Here is a 19,703-nt window from a genome sequence, read left to right on the forward strand (position 1 = left end):
GCCCTACCTCGTGGCCACCTCGTTGCTTCCTTGACCTCCAATCCAAGTCTCCTGGATTGCGTTTGTTCCAAAAAAGATCCTCGCGAAGGTTTCGTTCTGTTTGGATTTTGTTTGATATTCCTTCTGCGAAACACTGAAATAGGTAAAAAACAACAATTTGCATTGGGCCTTCTGTTAATAGGTTAGTCCCAAAAATAGTATAAAGTGCATATTAAAGCCCATTAAACATCCAAAACAGATAATATAATAGCATGGAACAATCAAAAATTATAGATACGTTGGAGTTGTATCAGTAGGCTCCAGCCGTTGCTGGTATGCCAGGTCGCAATGTCGTGGTCAAGGCCAGGAGGTGAGCGCCCCGAGGTCCGGTAAGAGCTCCCGAGGCGCGATGCTCATGAGGTCCCGTTTGGTGTGCAAGCAGCTCGCTGGAGGCCGAAAAGGAAAGCAACACTGCCGGGGTGAGCTTATAAGAGCGGAGGGCTTCAGGCAGAGAGATTCACTTTATTACGCATGTGTGACTTATCTTTTGGCAACCCTGTGGTGGTTCATTGCACAATGCCCGACTCGTGCTTTAGCGGTGATGCTACTAGGTAGGGCCACACTGGTCTCCCCTTTCCTCGCTCATATGAATGCTCTGCGTCCTCGGTCCCGACCCTCGAACGAGGCTCAGCCGTCGCTGGTATGCCAGGTCGAGATGCTGTGGTCAAGGCCAGGGGGTGAGGGCTAGAGAGTCAGTAAGGCCTCCTGAGGCGCGATGCTCAGGAGTCCACCCTTTAACATGCAAGCGAATCATGTAAAAATGGGCGGCCGACGAGGCCGCCTGTAGTTGAGCCCTGGAGCCCACGGGTTAGTTCGAGGGGAGAGCATAACTCGTAATCACGTTTGATGCCCTGCCACTGTTCTTTCCGCAAGAAGATGAAGGCACTGAGGATCTGGTGAGGTGACGTGTGCGGAGCGGGCCGCGTGCCAAAGCTCAATTGCACAGGTTTATCAGCGTTGCAGGGACGGACCTGAGCACAAGCGCTATGCCAGCATGTGAAACCCCCGTTGCGGGATGAGCGAGAGGCTGGTCAGCAACGCGGGGAGCCACGAAGGGCATCAGGAAGGTAGGTGATAACATAAATCATCTAATGGGAGAATATAAAGCTAGTCCAGATAGATGCAAGAATGATACATGTCGCATGGACGGACCCTATGCGGCCTGGGGATGATACAGCCCGAGGGGCGCCCCCGACAAGGTAAACTAAAGATGTAAAAAAGGATAGGCACCACAGGGACAGGCCCATGCGACTTGGGGATAATGCATCCCGAGGGGCTCCCCAACTGAATAAACTGGAAAATGTCACCTGGTGTCATTGCGGAAGAGATGCTGGGGTAGCTCAAGATGCACCCTGAAGAGATTGCTCCCCACGAGCCGCCTTGGTCTTGAACCTCGAGAGGCTCTGGAGGCTCGAGAGGTTCATGACGAACCACTGCCGCTTCCTCCAGGACCGCGTGGTACCTGGCCTCCTGAGCAGCCACGATGCTTCGCAGGCGACGCTGGAAGGCGGCAGCCGCGTTCGGCAAGCCAAAAGGTATGTAAACATAGCTATGAGGTGGGCCCTCACACCGACCAGTGCGCGAAGGCCAGAAGCGCTCCTGAGCTGCGGCCCTGTTGAGCCCAGGGATGTTGACGCACACGCGCAACTCGTTGTCTTCACTAGGACAAGGGGCCGCACCAGGTGATAGGTGATGGTCGCCACGCATGGCTCTCGCCTCTTGAAGCTCCTTGGTCATCATGGTGATGAACTCTTGAGCACCTGGCACCCTATGCCTAGTGCCCTTGTGAGGGAAGCATGCAGTGAAGCATGCCTCCATGTGGTGCCCGAGCGCCTCCCTCGTGACGTTGGCTAAGTCCGAGGCCCTCCAGAAGAGAGCCCTCGAGCCCAGCCTGAGGAGGGCGCCGGGCACGCCTTCCTATGCATGAGAGGGAGGCCCCATCCGTGGGCGTTGCATGATAAATTTCAGAATATGATGGCTGAACAAGTGCAAGATGTGCTGAACAATTTTGAAGAGGCCATGGATAAGATAACTGGCTTTGAGAAGACGTTCAAAACAAATCTCGATAACAAATTTAATGAACTGCTTGCGCGTCTTCCACAACCACCACTGGCTGCACCTGCCATAGCTCTGCGACAACAACAACAACGACGACTACCTCCATGTCGCAAAACAGCCCTCCGTCGAGCGAGCCATGTCCCTCTTGAGCCTGGCCAAACTGTTGGTGCCGCTGTTGATACTTCTATGGCTCCTGCTGCTGCTGATGAGGAGGATGATTATGCAGGAGATTACGAGGATGAGGTTGATCAAAATCAGAACTACGTGCAACCACCAGCACCACAACCACCAGGTCGTCCACATGCAAATAATCGTAATGGTAGGGCTCCCCCTCAGGTACGAGATCATGACCATCTCCCTAAACTGAAATTGAATATTCCACTATTTCAGGGTAGATATGTTCCTGATATATATCTTACTTGGGAGTTAGAAACGAACAACGTTTTACATGTTTAGAATATCCCGAGGAGAGACGTGTTGCTGCTGCACTTTGTGCTTTCACTAGTTTTGCTTGGTGGTATGAACATCGTAGTTTATATCCGAATAATATTCCAACTACTTGGGCTGCTTTGAAAACTGCTATGCGTACTCGTTGGTTCCACCATATTATCAACGTGAATTACTTCAAAAATTGTAGCATTTAAGACAAGGAAAAAATTCTGTAGAGGAATATTATCAGGAGTTACAAACTGGCATGATTAGATGTGGTATTGTTGAGGATAATGAAGCTATGCTTGCATGTTCTATGGGTGGATTAAATAGAGAGATTCAGACCATTTTAGAGTATAAGGAGTATAATAATATCACTGGTTTACTCCATCTTGCTTGTAAAGTTCAACGTGAAGTGCAGGATCGACACGCATTGGCACGAACTAACTATTCTGCAGGTCAACCTTCCTCATGGACACCGCGTGCATCCTCTACTTCCACACATTCTACTGCATCGACACCTCATCAGCTGCCACCTCTAGTCGTGATACAAGAAAGCAGGCACAACCACCACTATCTACCAAGAGCACACCTGTCGGGCCTATATAGAGCTCTTCTTCTTCCATGGCATCAACAGGGCACACAAGTGATATTATTTGTCGTCGATGTAAGGGAAGAGGTCATTATGCAAGAGAATGCAAATCTCAGCGTGTGATGATTGCTACCGAGGATGGTGGTTATGAGTCCGCTAGTGACTATGATGAGGAGACTTTGGCTCTTATTACACATGAAGAACACGGTGGAGATGATTCTGAAAATGAGACGCAATACATGGCTCTTGAAGACGCTGACAGGTATGAATGTTTAGTTGCTCAACGTGTTTTGAGTGTGCAGGTCACACAAGAAGAGCAAAATCAGAGGCATAATTTGTTCCATACAAAGGGAGTTGTGAAGGAACATTCTGTTTGCGTCATCGTAGATGGAGGGAGCTGCAACAACTTGGCTAGCATGTACATGGTGGAGAAGCTATCTCTCACCACAAGACCACATCCACATCCTTACTATATCCAATGGTTCAATAACGGCGGCAAGGTTAAGGTAAGACGTACTGTTCCTGTGCATTTTAGTATCTCTACATATGCTGATTATGTTGATTGTGATGTGGTACCCATGCAAGCATGTTCCTTAGTACTTGGTAGACCATGTCAATTTGATAAAAATATGTACACCATGATAGAAACAATCAGCATACTCTTGTTCATAAGGATAAACATATTACTTTGCTTCCTATGACTCCTGATTCCATTTTGACAGATGATATTAATAGAGCTAATAAAGCAAAACAAGAGCACAACAAGAGTGAAAATCAGATTGTGGCAAAAGAATTTGAGCAACAAATGAAGCCTAATAATAAACCATCTAGTGTTGCTTCTGAAATTAAATTGAAAAGTGCATGTTTACTTGCCACCAAATCTGATATTGATGATCTAGATTTCAACAAATCTGTTTGCTATGCTTTTGTGTGCAAAGAGGCATTATTTTCATTTGAGGACATGCCTTCCTCTTTGCCTCCTGCTGTTACTAACATTTTGCAGGAGTTCGCTGACGTCTTTCCACAAGACGTGCCATCGAGATTACCACCTATTCGAGGGATTGAGCATCAGATTGACTTAATTCCCGGTGCTTCGCTACCCAACCGTGCACCATACCATACCAATCTAGAGGAGACGAAGGAGATTATGCGTCAAGTCCAGGAGCTGCTCGACAAAGATTATATTCGTGAATCCCTTAGTCCTTGTGTTGTTCCTATTATTCTAGTGCCGAAAAAGGATGGTACATCGCGCATGTGTGTTGATTGCAGAGGCATTAATAATATTACTATTCGTTATTGTCATCCTATTCCTAGGCTAGATGATATGCTTGACGAATTGAGTGGCTCTACAATATTCTCCAATGTTGATTTGCATAGTGGATACCATCAAATTTGTATGAAATTAGGAGATGAATGGAAAACTGTATTTAAAACTAAGTTTGGTTTATATGGGTGGTTAGTCATGCCTTTTGGGTTAACTAATGCACCTAGTACTTTCATGAGATTAATGAACGAAGTTTCACGTGCTTTCAATGGATGATTTGTGGTAGTCTATTTTGATGATATACTGATTTATAGTAAATCTTTGGAGGAACATTTGGAACATTTACGTGCTATTTTTATTGCTCTACGTGATGCACGTTTGTTTGGTAACCTTGGAAAGTGCACCTTTTGCACCGATCGAGTATCTTTTCTTGGCTATGTTGTTACTCTATAGGGAATTGAAGTTGATAAAGCCAAGATTGAAGCTATTGAGAGTTGGCCGCAGCCCAAAACGTTCATAGAATTGAGGAGTTTCCTTGGCCTCGCTGGTTTCTATAGGCGTTTTGTGAGAGATTTCAGCACCACTGCTGCACCTCTCAACGTGCTTACAAAGAAGGATGTGCCTTTTGTTTGGGGTACCGCACAGGAAGAAGCCTTCATGGTATTGAAATATAAGTTGACACATGCTCCTTTACTTCAACTTCCTGATTTTAATAAGACTTTTGAGCTTGAATGTGATGCTAGTGGAATTGGATTAGGAGGTGTATTATTACAAGATGGCAAACATGTTGCATACTTTTCTGAAAAAATTGAGTGGGCCTAGTCTGAACTATTCTACTTATGATAAAGAATTATATGCTCTTGTTCGGACCTTAGAAACATGGCAACATTATTTACGACCGAAGGAATTTGTTATATATTCTGATCATGAATCTTTGAAAAAGTCAAGCAAAACTGAACCGTAGACATGTTAAATGGGTGGAATTCATTCAGACTTTCCCTTATGTCATTAAACACGAGAAGGGTAAAGAAAATGTTATTGCTGATGCATTGTCTCGTTGTTATATTATGCTTTCACAACTTGACTTTAAAATATTTGGTTTGGAGACCACCAAAGATCAATATGTGCATGATGCTGAATTTAAAGATGTATTGCAGAATTGTAAGGAAGGGAGAACTTGGAACAAGTACGTTGTTAACGATGGATTTGTGTTTCGTGCTAACAAGCTATGCATTCCAGCTAGCTCCGTTCATCTTTTGTTGTTGCAAGAGGTGCGTGGAGGAGGATTAATGGGACACTTTGGCATGAAGAAGACGAAGGATATACTTGCTACACATTTCTTTTGGACAAAGATGATACGGGATGTTGAGCATTTTGTTGCTCACTGCACTACATGTCAAAAAGCTAAGTCATGACTCAATCCTCATGGTTTATATATGCCTTTGCCTGTACCTAGTGTTCCTTGGGAGGATATATCTATGGACTTTGTTTTAGGTTTACCTCGAACAAAGAAGGGGAGGGATAGCATATTTGTTGTCGTGGATAGGTTCTCGAAAATGGCACACTTTATACCATGTCATAAAAGCGATGAAGCTGTTAATGTTGGTGATTTGTTCTTTCATGAAATTATTCGCTTGCATGGTGTGCCAAATAATATTGTTTCAGATCGTGATACTAAATTTCTTAGCCACTTTTGGAGATGTTTATGGGCTAAGTTGGGGACTAAACTGATTTAGTACTACATGTCATCCCCAAACTGATGGACAAACTGAAGTAGTCAATAGAACATTGTCTACCATGCTTAGGGCTGTTTTGAAGAATAACAAGAAAATGTGGGAAGAATGCTTGCCTCATATTGAATTTGCTTATAATCGGTCGCTGAATTCTACTACTAAGATGTGCCCTTTTGAAATTGTGTATGGTTTCCTACCTTCTGCACCTATTGATTTGTTGCCTCTTCCATATTCAGAGAAGGTTAATTTTGATGCTAAACAACATGCTGAATTCATCTTAAAATGCATGAGTTAACTAAGGAAAATATTGACCGCATGAATGCTAAATATAAACTTGTTGGAGATAAGGGTAGAAAACGTGTTGTCTTTGCACCTAGAGATATTGTTTGGTCACATTTGTGTAAGGATATGTTTCCTAATTTGTGCAATTCAAAGCTAATGCCACGTGCTGATGGTCCTTTTAAGGTGTTAGAAAAAAATAAATGATAATCCATATAAACATGAGTTGCCTGCAGATTTTGGGGTTAGTCCCACTGTAACATTGCAGATTTGAAGCCTTACTTGGGTGAGGAAGATGAGCTTCCATCGAGGATGACTTCAATTCAAGAAGGGGAGGATGATGAGGACATCACTAACAAAGTTATACCCACAACCCCTACTGATACATATACAGGACCAATTACTAGAGGTCGCACACGCCAATTAAATTACCAGGTACTTTCATTTCTTGGTAATGATTCTAATGTTCGTGAGAATATGATGTTGTCTAAATTGGATACATTTGTATTGCTTACAAATTAAGGGCCTAGCTTGGTCAAGAAGGATGATCATTGGAGCAAGATCAAGCATGGAGATGATGGCATGCGCAAGGGGAACAAGAACATAGTTACAAGTGATGATTTCAGGACTTTGAAGCCACCATAATAAGTTCGTGAAGCCTTGGACGACATATATAAGATGCCACTTCATAAATTTTGTCTAGAGGCTATTATAGGTGTTGCATCATCTTATTATTGGGCCAGGCCCATGTAATTTCGAAATACTTGAGTATAGGCTATTTTTAGAGTCCGTATGTGTGGGGAAACAAGAGTTAGGGTTGGTTTCGGACCCCTCCTCCAAGGGCCACGAAATTCCCCCCTCTTCCTCCATATATACAACCCTTAGGCCGTCGTTTAGACTTTGGGTTTTGTTTATATTAAAAGTTTGCCATTGCTGCAACTTCGCGTACTTCGTTTGTGTTCAATGACCAGACTAAGACGTCACAGAACCCCACCTTGATCAATAAAGCTATCCAGATTGCAATCTTAGTTTCTTGCTTGTTCTTCATTTGCTTGTAGGAAATAGACCTTCGTGGTCAAGTTGATCGTGCTCCGGCGTTGTCAATAACCTCTCGGAGTTGGTTTAGTTACTGCTAAGGTGCGACGTCCTCCCACGTTCGTGGTCAGATCATCAAAGTTGACTTCCACCAAAGCGATACCCATCATCTCATCAAAAGACGAGACACCTATGCCTCTATAAAATGCCCTTTGGTTCTTGGCTATCACACACGTAAGTTACAGCATGCCACACGGCGAAAACAAGGAGTATAAGGCTTGTAGTCGCTGGATTTTCTTTAATTTACGAAGAAATAGGAATTTCTGGATCACAAATCATGTGCACAAAGCTACGTTTGTCCTTGCCAGGGGGACTAATGTCTACAATCAAGGTAATCTCTCGAATTTCCTTCAAAAGGAAGGGCCAATGGGTTCAGAAACTTGCCGAAATGAAGCGGCGAATATGTTATTTGGCTTTCACGGCCAAAATGTCCTCCTTAAGGACGAATTTGAATGCACCTAGGGCCTCCTGGCGCAAGCGGGGAGTATTCTCTGGATTCGCACGCTCGCCGCGATCATTTTGATTATTTGTGGGTCCGAAACTAACTCCGAATGACAAAGTTATGACCGTTTTAGTGAACACCGGTCCATTATATGGTAGTCCTTGAAAGAATTTCACTTTCCCGTGACGCTTTTCACCGAACCGCCCCGAAATTTTGTGTCCTCGATGCTGGATATATTGTTTCCACATATATATTGACCGATGCCACGAATGCTCTTTGGTTCTTGGCTGTCACACACGTAAGTTATAGCATGCCACACGGCGAAAACAAGGAGTATAAGGCTTGTAGCCACTGGATTTTCTTGAATTTACAAAGAAATAGGAGTTCCCGAATCAGAAATCATGTGACAAAGCTACCTTTGTCCTTGCCAAGGGGACAAATGTCTTCAGTCAATGTAATCTCTCGAATTTCCTTCAAATGGAAGGGCCAATGGGTTCGGAAACTTGTCCGAAAAGGAGCGGCGAATGATGTTATTTCACTTTCAGGGCCAAAAAGTCCTTAAGGCTGAATTTGAAGGCACCCCAGCCCTCCAGGCGTAAGCGGGGAGTATTTTCTGTATTTGCACGCTCGTCGTGAGCATTTTGAGTATTTGTGGATCCGAAACGGACTCCTGATGACAAAGTTAAGACCGTTTTAGTGAACATGGGCCCATTATATGGGAGTCCTTGACGCTTTCCAGTGACGCTTTTCGCCAAACCGGCCCAAATTTTGTGTCCTTGATGCTCGAGATATTGTTTCTACGTATATATTGACCGATGCCTGGAATGCCCTTTGGTTCTTGGCTGTCACACATGTAAGTTACAGCATGCCACACGACAAAAACAAGGAGTATACGGCTTGTAGCCACTGGATTTTCTTGAACTTACAAAGAAATAGGAATTTCCGGATCATAAATCACGTGCACAGAGCTATGTTTTCCTTGACAGGGCGACTAATGTCTTCAATCAACATTATCTCTCGAATTTCCTTCAAAAGGAAGGGCCAATGGGTTCAGAAACTTGTCCAAAAAGGAGCGGTGAATGATGTTATTTGACTTTCAGGGCCAAAAAGTCCTCCTAAAGGCCGAATTTCAAGGCACCCCGGGCCTCCTGGCGCATGCGAGGAGTATTTTCTAGATTTGGACGCTTGCCACAAGCATTTTTAGTATTTGTGGGTCTGAAACTAACTCCCAATGACAAAGTTATGACCATTTTAGTGAACACCGGTCCATCATATGGCAGTCCTTGAAAGAATTTCACTTTCCCGTGACGCTTTTTGCCGAACCACCCCAAAATTTTGTGTCCTCGATGCTGGAGATATTGTTTCCATGTATATATTGACCAATGCCAGGAATGCCTTTTGTTTCTTGGCTGTCACACACGTAAGTTACAGCATGTCACACGGCGAAAACAAGCAGTATAGGGCTTGTAGCTGCTGGATTTTTTCAAATTTATGAAGAAATAGGAATTTCCGGATCATAAATCATGTGCACAAAGCTAGGTTTGTCATTGTCAGGGGGACTAATGCCTAGAATCAACGTAATCTCTTGAATTTCCTTCAAAAGGATGGGCCAATGGGTTTAGAAACTTGTCCCAAAAGAAGCGGCGAATATCGTTATTTGACGTTCAGGGCAAAAAAGTTCTCCTTAAGTCTGAATTTTAGGGCACCCCGGGCCTCTTGGCGCAAGCGTGTAGTATTTTATGGATTTGCATGCTCGCCGCGAGCATTTTGAGTACCTGTGGAACCAAAACGGACACCGAATGACGAAGTTATGACCGTTTTAGTGAACACCGGTCCATTATATGGCAGTCCTTGCAAGAATTTCACTTCCCCGTGACACTTTTCGCCGAACCGCCCCAAAATTTTGTGTCCTCGATGCTGGATATATTGTTTCCACGTATATATTGACCGATGCCAGGAATGCCTTTGGCTCTTGGCTGTCACACACGTTAGTTACAGCATGCCACACGGTGAAAACAAGGGGTATAAGGCTTGTAGCCACTGGATTTCTTGAATTTACGAAGAAATAGGAATTTCTGGATCTTAAATCATGTGCACAAAGCTATGTTTGTCCTTGCCATGGGGACTAATGTCTTCAATCAACAAAATCTCTCGAATTTCCTTCAAAAGGAAGGGCCAATGGGTTCAGAAACTTGTCCAAAATGAAGCGGCGAATGATGTTATTTGACTTTCAGGGCCAGAAAGTCCTCCTTAAGGCTGAATTTGAAGGCACCTCGGGCCTCCTAGCACAAGCGGGAAGTATTGTATGGATTTGCATGCTCACCGCGAGCATTTTGAGTATTTGTGGGTCCGAAACGGACTTCGAATGACAAAGTTATGACCGTTTTAGTGAACACTGGTCCATTATATGGCAGTCCTTAAAAGAATTTCATTTGCCTATGACGCTTTTCGCCGAACCACCCTTATTGTGTCCTCGATGCTGGAGATATTGTTTCCACGTATATATTGACTGATTCTAGGAATGCCCTTTGGTTCTTGGCTGTCAGAAACGTAAGTTACAACATGCCACACGGCGAAAACAAGGAGTATAAGGCTTGTAGCCGCTGGATTTTCTTGAATTCACGAAGAGATAGGAATTTCCATATCATAAATCATGTGCACAAAGCTACGTTTGTCCTTGTCAGGGGGGCTAATGTCTAATATCAAAGTAATCTCTCGAATTTCCTTCAAAAGGAAGGCCCACTGGGTTCAGAAACTTGTCCGAAAAGAAGCGGCGAATGATGTTATTTGACTTTCAGGGCCAAAAAGTCCTCCTTAAGGTCGAATTCGAAGGCACCCTAGGCCTCCTGGCGCAATCAGGGAGTATGTTCTCGATTCGCACGCTCGTAGCGAGCATTTTGAGTATTTGTGGATCCGAAACGGACTCCGAATGACAAAGTTATGACCGTTTTAGTGGACACCGGTCCATTATAAAGCAGTCCTTGAAAGAATTTCACTTACCCGTGACGCTTTTCACTGAAGCGCCCTAAAATTTTGGGTCCTCGATGCTGGAGATATTGTTTCCATGTATATATTGACCGATGCTAGGAATGCCCTTTGGTTCTTGGCTACCACACTCGTAACTTACGGCATGCCACACGGCGAAAACAAGGATTATAAGGCTTGTAGCCGCTGGATTTTTTTTAAATTTACGAAGAAATAGGAATTTCCGGATCATAAATCATTTGCACAAAGCTACGTTTGTCCTTGCCAGGGGGACTAATGTCTACAATCAATGTAATCTCTCGAATTTCATTCAAAAGGAAGGGCTAATGGGTTCAAAAACTTGTCTGAAAAGAAGCGGCAAATGATGTTATTTGACTTTCAGACCACAAAGTCCTCCTTAAAGCTGAATTCGATGGCACCCAAGACCTTCTAGCGCAATCGGGGAGTGTTTTTGGACTCGCACGCTCGCCGCAATCATTTTGAGTACTTGTGGGTCCGAAACGGACTCCGGATGACAGAGTTATGACCGTTTTAGTGAACACCTGTCCATTATATGGCAGTCCTTGAAAGAATTTCACTTTCCCGTGACGCTTTTCCCCGAACCGCCCCGAAATTTTGTGTCATCGAAGCCAGAGATATTGTTTCCACGTAAATATTGACCGATGCCATGAATTCCCTTTGGTTCTTGGCTGTCACACACATAAGTTACATCATGCCACACGCCGAAAACAAGGAGTATAAGGTTTGTAGCCGCTGGATTTTCTTGAATATATGAAGAAGTAGGAATTCCCGGATCATAAATCATTTGCACAAAGCTACGTTTGTCCTTGCCATGGGGACTAATTTCTTCAATCAACATAATCTCTCGAATTTCCTTCAAAAGGAAGGGTCAATGGGTTCAGAAACTTGTCCGAAAAGGAGCGGCGAATGATGTTATTAGACTTTCAGGGCCAATAAGTCCTCCTTAAGGCCGAATTTGAAGGCACCCCGGGCCTCCTGGCGCAAGTGGGGAGTATTTTCTGGATTCGCATGCTCTCCGTGAGCATTTTGAGTACTTGTGGGTCCAAAACGGAATCCAAATGACAAAGTTATGACCGGTTTAGTGAACACCGGTCCATTATATGGTAGTGCTTCAAAGAATTTCACTTTCCTGTGACGCTTTTCGCCGAACCGCCCCTAAGTTTTGTGTCCTTGATGCTAGAGATATTGTTTCCATGTATATATTGACCGGTGCCAGGAATGCCCTTTGGTTTTTGGCTGTCACACACGTAAGTTACGGCATGCCACACGGCGAAAGCAAGGAGTATAAGGCTTGTAGCCGCTGGATTTTCTTTAATTTTCAAAGAAATAGGAATTTCCGGATCATAAATCATGTGCACAAAGCTACATTTGTCTTTGCCAGGGGGAATAATGTCTACAATCAACGTAATCTCACGAATTTCCTTCAAAAGGAAGGGCCAATCGGTTCAGAAACTTGTCCAAAATGAAGCGGCGAATGATGTTATTTGACATTCAGGGCCAAAAAGTCCTCCTTAAGGCCGAATTTGAAGGCACCCTGGGCCTCCTAGCGCAAGCGGGGAGTATTTTCTGGAGTTGCATGCTCATCGCAAGCATTTTGAGTATTTGTGGGTCCGAAACAGACTCCGGATGACAAAGTTATCACCGTTTTAGTGAACACCGGTCCATTATATGGCAGTCCTTGAAATAATTTCACTTTCCCGTGACGCTTTTCACGGAACCACCCCGAAATTGTGTTTCCTCGATGCTGGAGATATTGTTTCCATGTATATATTGACCGATGCCTGGAATGCCCTTTGGTTCTTGGCTGTCACACACGTAATTTACAACATGCCACACGGCAAAAACAAGGAGTATAAGGCTTGTAGCCGTTGGATTTTCTTGAATTTACGAAGAAATAGGAATTTCTGAATCATAAATCATGTGCACAAAGCTACGTTTGTCCTTGTCATGGGTACTAATGTCTAGAATCAACGTAATCTCTCGAATTTCCTTCAAAAGGAAGGGCCAGTGGGTTCAGAAACTTGTCCGAAATGAAGTGGCGAATGATGTTATTTGATTTTCAGGGCCAATAAGTCCTCCTTAAGGCCGAATTTGAAGGCACCCCACGCCTCCTAGTGCAAGAGGGGTGTATTTTCTGGATTCACACGCTCGCTGCGAGCATTTTGAGTATTTGTGGGTCCGAAATGGACTCCGAATGATAAAGTTATGACCGTTTTAGTGAACACCGGTCCATTATATGGCTGTCCTTGAAAGAATTTCACTTTCCCGTGACGCTTTTCGCTGAACCCCCCAAAATTTAGTGTCCTCGATGCTGGAGATATTGTTTCCACGTATATATTGACCGATGGCAGGAATGCCCTTTGGTTCTTGGCTGTCACACACGTAACTTACGACATGCCACATGGTGAAAACAAGGAGTATAAGGCTTGTAGTCTTTGGATTTTCTTGAATTTACGAAGAAATAGGAATTTCCGGAAAATTAATCATGTGCACAAAGCTACGTTTGTCCTTGTCAGGGGGACTAATGTCTACAATGATGTAGGGTAGGAACCCTAGGGGCCGATCTTTCACGATAGGAGTGGATCCCGCAATGAACACGAAGAACACAAGGGGAAAACGAGGGGGAACACAAAGGAAAACACGGGAAAAACACTAAGATAGTCACACATGTGCTAGATCCTCGGATACATAAGAGTTCACACGGTACACGATCAACTAGGGACGATACAAGGGTAGCCAGTCTTCTCCGTTAGGAGGTCTTGAATCCACGAGGGGATCTTCCCTTAGAGGGGTCTCGAATCCAAAGGGATCTTCTCCGAAGAGGCCGCGATCTCTCACGAGGAGTAGATCCGATGTGGATGAGCGAAGCTCTATCTCTCAAAATGAGCTAAACCAACGCTGACCGTAGAAAGTTGGACGAGGTGGAGTATATATAGTCTTAGTGCAAAATAGGGGGGTGAAGGGGTACATGGGCTGCGGCCCAACACGAAACGGTGCACAGGCGTCGGACGCCCGGGAGTCACCAGTCGTCCGGAGGCTCGCGAAGGTCCAGACATCCGGTGCCTGTCGGACATCCGTAGATTCGGCTCTGGTGGTCTTCGGTCGGACGTCCGGTCGGGGTCGGTCGTCCGAGGAGCGTCGGTCGTCCGGGTGGCGTCGGATGTCCGTCTGTTTTGGCTCGGGTGTGGTAGTGTTGGTCGTCCGGAGGAGGCCGGACGTCCGGAGCCTGGAGGTCGTCGGATGTCCGGGGTTCGTCGGTCATTCGGAGCCTGGAGACTTTGAGCAGTTCTTCTTCTTTGTCTCCGTCTTCACGTCCATCTTCCTCTTCTTCTTCTCCTTGCTCCTTAGCTTCTCCATGATTCTTGAGAATGCACAAAGTGTCTGTATGAGGTAGTAGCCATGTCTCATGTGCATCAAAGTGTAAATGTGAGAGGAGAGATGTCACCTCGGTTTCAAGGGCTCTTGCATGTGCTCGTGTCATGGGTCCAAGAGGTGTCGTAGGAGATGTAGTTGGGTCCATGGGGATGGCCTTGGGATGCTCCGCATCATGTCCCCTCCCTTGGGGAAGATCCGTCCTCGGATCAAATTCTTCATCACCATGGAAGGGAGAGCGATCTTTGACATTGAAGGTGTCGCTCACGTTGTACTTGTCGCGTGGGAGGTCGATCTTGTAAGCGTTGTCGTTGTAACGTGCGAGCACCTTGAAGGCTCCATCCGCTCGGGGTCGAAGCTTGGACATGCGTTCTTGTGGAAAACGGTCCTTGCAAAGGTGTAGCCACACGGGATCACCAATGTTGAAGACCATAGGGTGCTTGTTGAAGTTGAGCTTGGACGCAAGGCGTTGAACTTGGCGCTTGATGGTGTTCCTTGTATCTTCATGCACCTTCTTGAGATGTGTCGCTCTTGCACTAGCGTCCAAATTGATGCGCTCTTGGAGTAGTAGAGGAAGAATGTCCAATGGTGACAAAGGCTTGAAGCCGTAGACGACCTCGAAGGGGGACTTGCCGGTTGTTGAGTGTCTTGCTCGGTTGTAAGCGAACTCGGTGATAGGTAGGCACTCCTCCCACTCCTTGATGTTCTTCTTGATGAGTAACCGAAGTAGAGAGGAGAGTGTGCGGCTCGTAACTTCCGTTTTGCCGCCGGTTTGTGGATGATATGCCGTAGAGAAAAGTAGCTTGATTCCTAACTTGACGCATAGGGTCTTCCAAAAGTAGCTAAGGAACTTGACGTCGCGGTCCGAGACGATCGTCTTTGGCACTTCGTGTAGACGCAATATTTCCCTACAAAAGAGAGTAGCAACATGTGAAGCATCGTCTATCTTGTTGCAAGGAATGAAATGTTCCATTTTTGAGAAACGGTCCACAACGACAAATACCGAATTCTTCCCATTTCGAGCCCTAGGCAAACCAAGTACAAAGTCCATGCTAATGTCTTCCCATGGTTGATATGGAATTGGTAGAGGCATATAAAGGCTATGGGATTGAGCTTTGGACTTAGCTTTGCGACATGTAGAGCAACGGTTGGTGAAGTGGTTGACGTCGCGAAACATCATTGGCCTCTTTGAGAGCGTAGCGAATGTCTTGTCACGTCCAAAATGTCCCATTAAGCCTCCTCCATGAGATTCCTGCAAAAGCAACAAATGAAGACAAGACTCGGGGATGCAAAGTTTGTTAGCTCTCATAAGATATCCATCTTTGATGTAATAGTGTTCCCAAGATGTGAGCGCCAAACACTTGGCATAAGGAGTAGCAAAAGTAGGATCATGCTCATACAATTGTTTGATATGCTCAAAGCCAATGCCATCTAGCTCAAGTTGAGTAACAAGCATGCATATGTGGGAAAGGGCATCCGCCACAATGTTTTCTTTACCTTTAATGTACTTGATGACATAAGGAAAAGACTCAATAAATTCACTCCATTTAGCATGACACTTGTTCAACTTGGTTTGGACCTTAAGATACTTGAGCGTTTCATGATCGGTATGAATGTTAAACTCATGAGGGCGAAGATAGTGTTCCCATTCATGCAAAACGCGGACTAAAGCATATAGCTCTTTGTCATAGATGGGGGAATTGAGTTGCGCGCCGGAGAGTTTCTCGCTAAAGTTAAGCTATGGGGCGCTTCTCTTGCGTTAACACGCCTCCTATGCCATTACCACTAGCATCACAATGAATCTCAAAGGGTTTGTCAAAGTTGGGTAATGCAAACACGGGAGCATGAGTAAGCAAATTCTTAATCTCATTGAAAGCGGTATCTTGGGATGGCCCCCAAACAAAAGGCACATTCTTCTTGCTCAAAGCATGCAAAGGCGAAGAAATGGTGCTAAAATCTTTCACAAAGCGACGATAGAAACCCGCAAGGCCAAGAAAACTACGCACTTGAAGCAAGTTGGTTGGTTTTGGCCAAGTCTTGATAGCATTGATCTTAGACTCATCAACATGAACACCCTTAGAGGAAACAACAAAACCCAAGAAAACGAGCTTGTCAACGCCTGTCGGTGTCAAAACGAGAACAGTATTGTCTTCGGCATTGCAAGGCGAGTATTTTCTTATGACCGCCTGTTCGGCCGCTGCGCCGACGATGACTTCTCGGATCATCGAAAGCAATCTTCACGTCAACTCGGAACTTGCCGAGCAGTTAGATCCAATGGAGCTCTCTTCTCCGAACGAGCTCTTGGATCGCATCGCCGCCCTGGGAGTCGCTACAGACTACGATCAGATTGGGCCTAAACCCGATCTGAGATAGATCAACTCTCCCCATGTCAGGACCCCGATTCCAAGTCACATCGATCTAGCCGGTAACACCTCATCTCACTTTGCGGCCTCACGCACGGTATTCCCACGGGTGTTGCCTTACCATGGCCCGGGACCGTTTGCGCTTTTTGGCTCACGTCTATGATAATGTCGCTAGCATCCATATGATAGAGAACCCAGGTCGACATGGCTAGTCGTGAACCCAAAGCGGCACCAACCTATGGCGACAGGCATACATGAATCACATCGAGCATGTCGGTCAGCAGCGTGTGAATCCGGGCTGTAGCACTGGGCTAACATGACTCCGGGAACCCGGGCTGTAGCAGGCTAGGAAGGACTCCGGATGTCACCGCATGACATTTCCCTGAAGGGACAGACACAGGAACAAAGTGAAACACATGCCGACCAGTTAAGTGTCCTGAGCAGTAGTGCTGGGCTAGCAGGACTCCGATGAACCGGGCTGTAGCGGACTACTATGGCTCATGGAAGCACTAGACTACATTTCCCCATAAGAGAGGCTGCCAAGGATAAACAACTAGATTGTCGGATCCCACACATACCAAGCATTTCAATCATACACACAATATGCTCGATATGTGTAAATACAACATGGCATCACAACATAACTCTACGACTCAAGTATTTATTCATTAGGCTCCGAGGAGCGAGATATTACAAACATGGGTCTCATGACCCAACAATTATAGCATACAAATCAAAGCACATGCGGAAGCTTAACATGTCTGAGTACAGACATCTACAAATGAAAAAGGCTAAGAAGCCTGACTATCTACCAGATCCTGCCGAGGGCACAAGATCGTAGCTGAGGTATCAAGCTAAACGTCGAAGTCCACGCGGAACTACTAGCAAGACTGAAGTCTCTCTGCAAAACATAAATTAAGCAAACGTGAGTACAAAAGTACTCAGCAAGACTAACATCAGAACTAGCTACATATGCATCGGCATCAACAAAGGGATGGTGGGGTTTAACTTCAGCAAGCCAGCTTTGACTCAGTGGCTAACCTAAACTACGACTACAAGCAACTCTTTTGAGGTGGCGCACACGAGTCCACATATTCACCAATCAATACACCACTATGGATCCGCTCCCGTCTACCTACGAGAACGCCATCCATAGCACTCACGCTTATCTTGCGCATTTTAGAGTATCCACTTCCACTTGTCTATGAACTGTTATAGGCAACCCAGAAGTCCTTTACTGCGGACGCGGCTATTCGAATAGTTTTATACCCTCCGGGGTGTACTTCGTCACACATGTTTCCACCACTTAGCGTCTTCACACGACATGTGCTCGGTAGACTTCAGGCGAAAGCCGACGTGGGTGTAGACCATGACCTGACTAACCGCACAAGTCTCTAGTCCAGGTTTATCGCCTATTCGGGTTCCATCAGCAAGGAAATCCGGCTGGGGTGTCCTCAACGGCCCCAAACGATGTGTACAGGGTCCCGAGACACCAAACGGGCTCCCGGCATACCCGGCCACGGTGTATCTACCGCATCATAGCCCACCCCTAGGGTCAGTGCTACGCACGGCCACCAACACATAACCTATAAACACCAGAAACTAGTTGCAACTCCTGGACAGAGGACGAGGGGGGTTAGTAAGTCGAGCGGGGTCATATTTCAGGGCCCAATGTGTGGTAGTAGCAGTTTCATGGATCACAAACACAGAACTCAGTTCCTAAGGACGGCTTCAATGAAACAACCCACCCTCTCATCGATACCTTTACCAAATCATGTTCACACACTTAGCTCTCAACAGCAGGACATGTTCACACACCTCCGATTCATCCCCGATGAATCAGACCTGACACAACTCTATGCAACAGCAGACATGACAACAAGCATGAATGAGTAGGCACATCAGGGCTCAAACAACTCCTATTCATGCTAGTGGGTTTCATCTATTTACTGTGGCAATGACAGGTCATGTAGAGGATAAGGGGTTCAACTACCGCAGCAAGTAACAGATGAATCGTTGTTGTCCTAATGCAGTAAAAGAGAGTAGGAGCGAGAGAGTGGGATTGTATCAGAATGAGCAAGGGGGTTTTGCTTGCCTCGCACTTCTGAAAATATCATTGGGTCTTCATCAGTGTCAACGATCACAACGACGGTACAACGTCTATCGAGAGGGGACAACCACCGGCAACAGAGAAGGAACACAATCAATGCAATGCACAACATCATGCATGATAATGACATGGCAATATGTTGTTGATTGAGCTAATGCAACTAGCAACACAATTAAATGAAGTTGGTTTGAACCCAAAGTTCAAATTCAAACTCCACATGTGGTTATTTAAATACCATTCATTTAATTTGTCCTAAACAGTGGCCTTAAGTTGTTCTAACATGCATGAAAATGGTACAGATGGATAGATTGGATTTTTCTGATAATTTTTCATATATAATTTATTTCATTTGGAGTTACGGTTTGATTTCTATGTTTTTTAGAAGTTTTGGGCATTTTATGGAATTTCCTGAATAAACTTAAATCCAGAAAATGCTTTACTGCGTCAGCATGACATAGGTGTGATGTCAGCAGGTCAACTGGGTCGGCCAGGTCAAACCTGACCTGTGGGACCCATACGTCAGTGGCTCAGGCTGGTTTGGGTGGATGGCAGGTGGGACCAGTCAATGTTGACTTGACCAAAGTCAAAGCTGACACGTGGGGTCCACACGTATTAGTACTAATCTTAATAGAAAATTAGACTAACCTAATTATGCTCGGGGACCCACATGTCAGTGTCTAAACCAACTGTCAGGGTTAATTAGCACTAATCTAATCTAGCTAAAGATTAACAGAGACGGGCCCGCATGTCAGTGACCCTGGGGGGGGGTCAAACAAGGTCAACCCCAGGCCAGCGGGGTCAAACCCACCGGCGACTCGATGCCGGCGAGGCCCGAGACGGCGGCATGGCTCGGAAAACACCCACAGGGAACGGACGAGGCCGTTCTTGGGCTCGCTGGAAAGCTCTTGCAGGCGCGCGTCG

The sequence above is a fragment of the Triticum dicoccoides genome, chromosome 6A (genome assembly GCF_002162155.2).
Source record: "Triticum dicoccoides isolate Atlit2015 ecotype Zavitan chromosome 6A, WEW_v2.0, whole genome shotgun sequence".
Lineage (NCBI taxonomy): Eukaryota > Viridiplantae > Streptophyta > Magnoliopsida > Poales > Poaceae > Triticum > Triticum dicoccoides.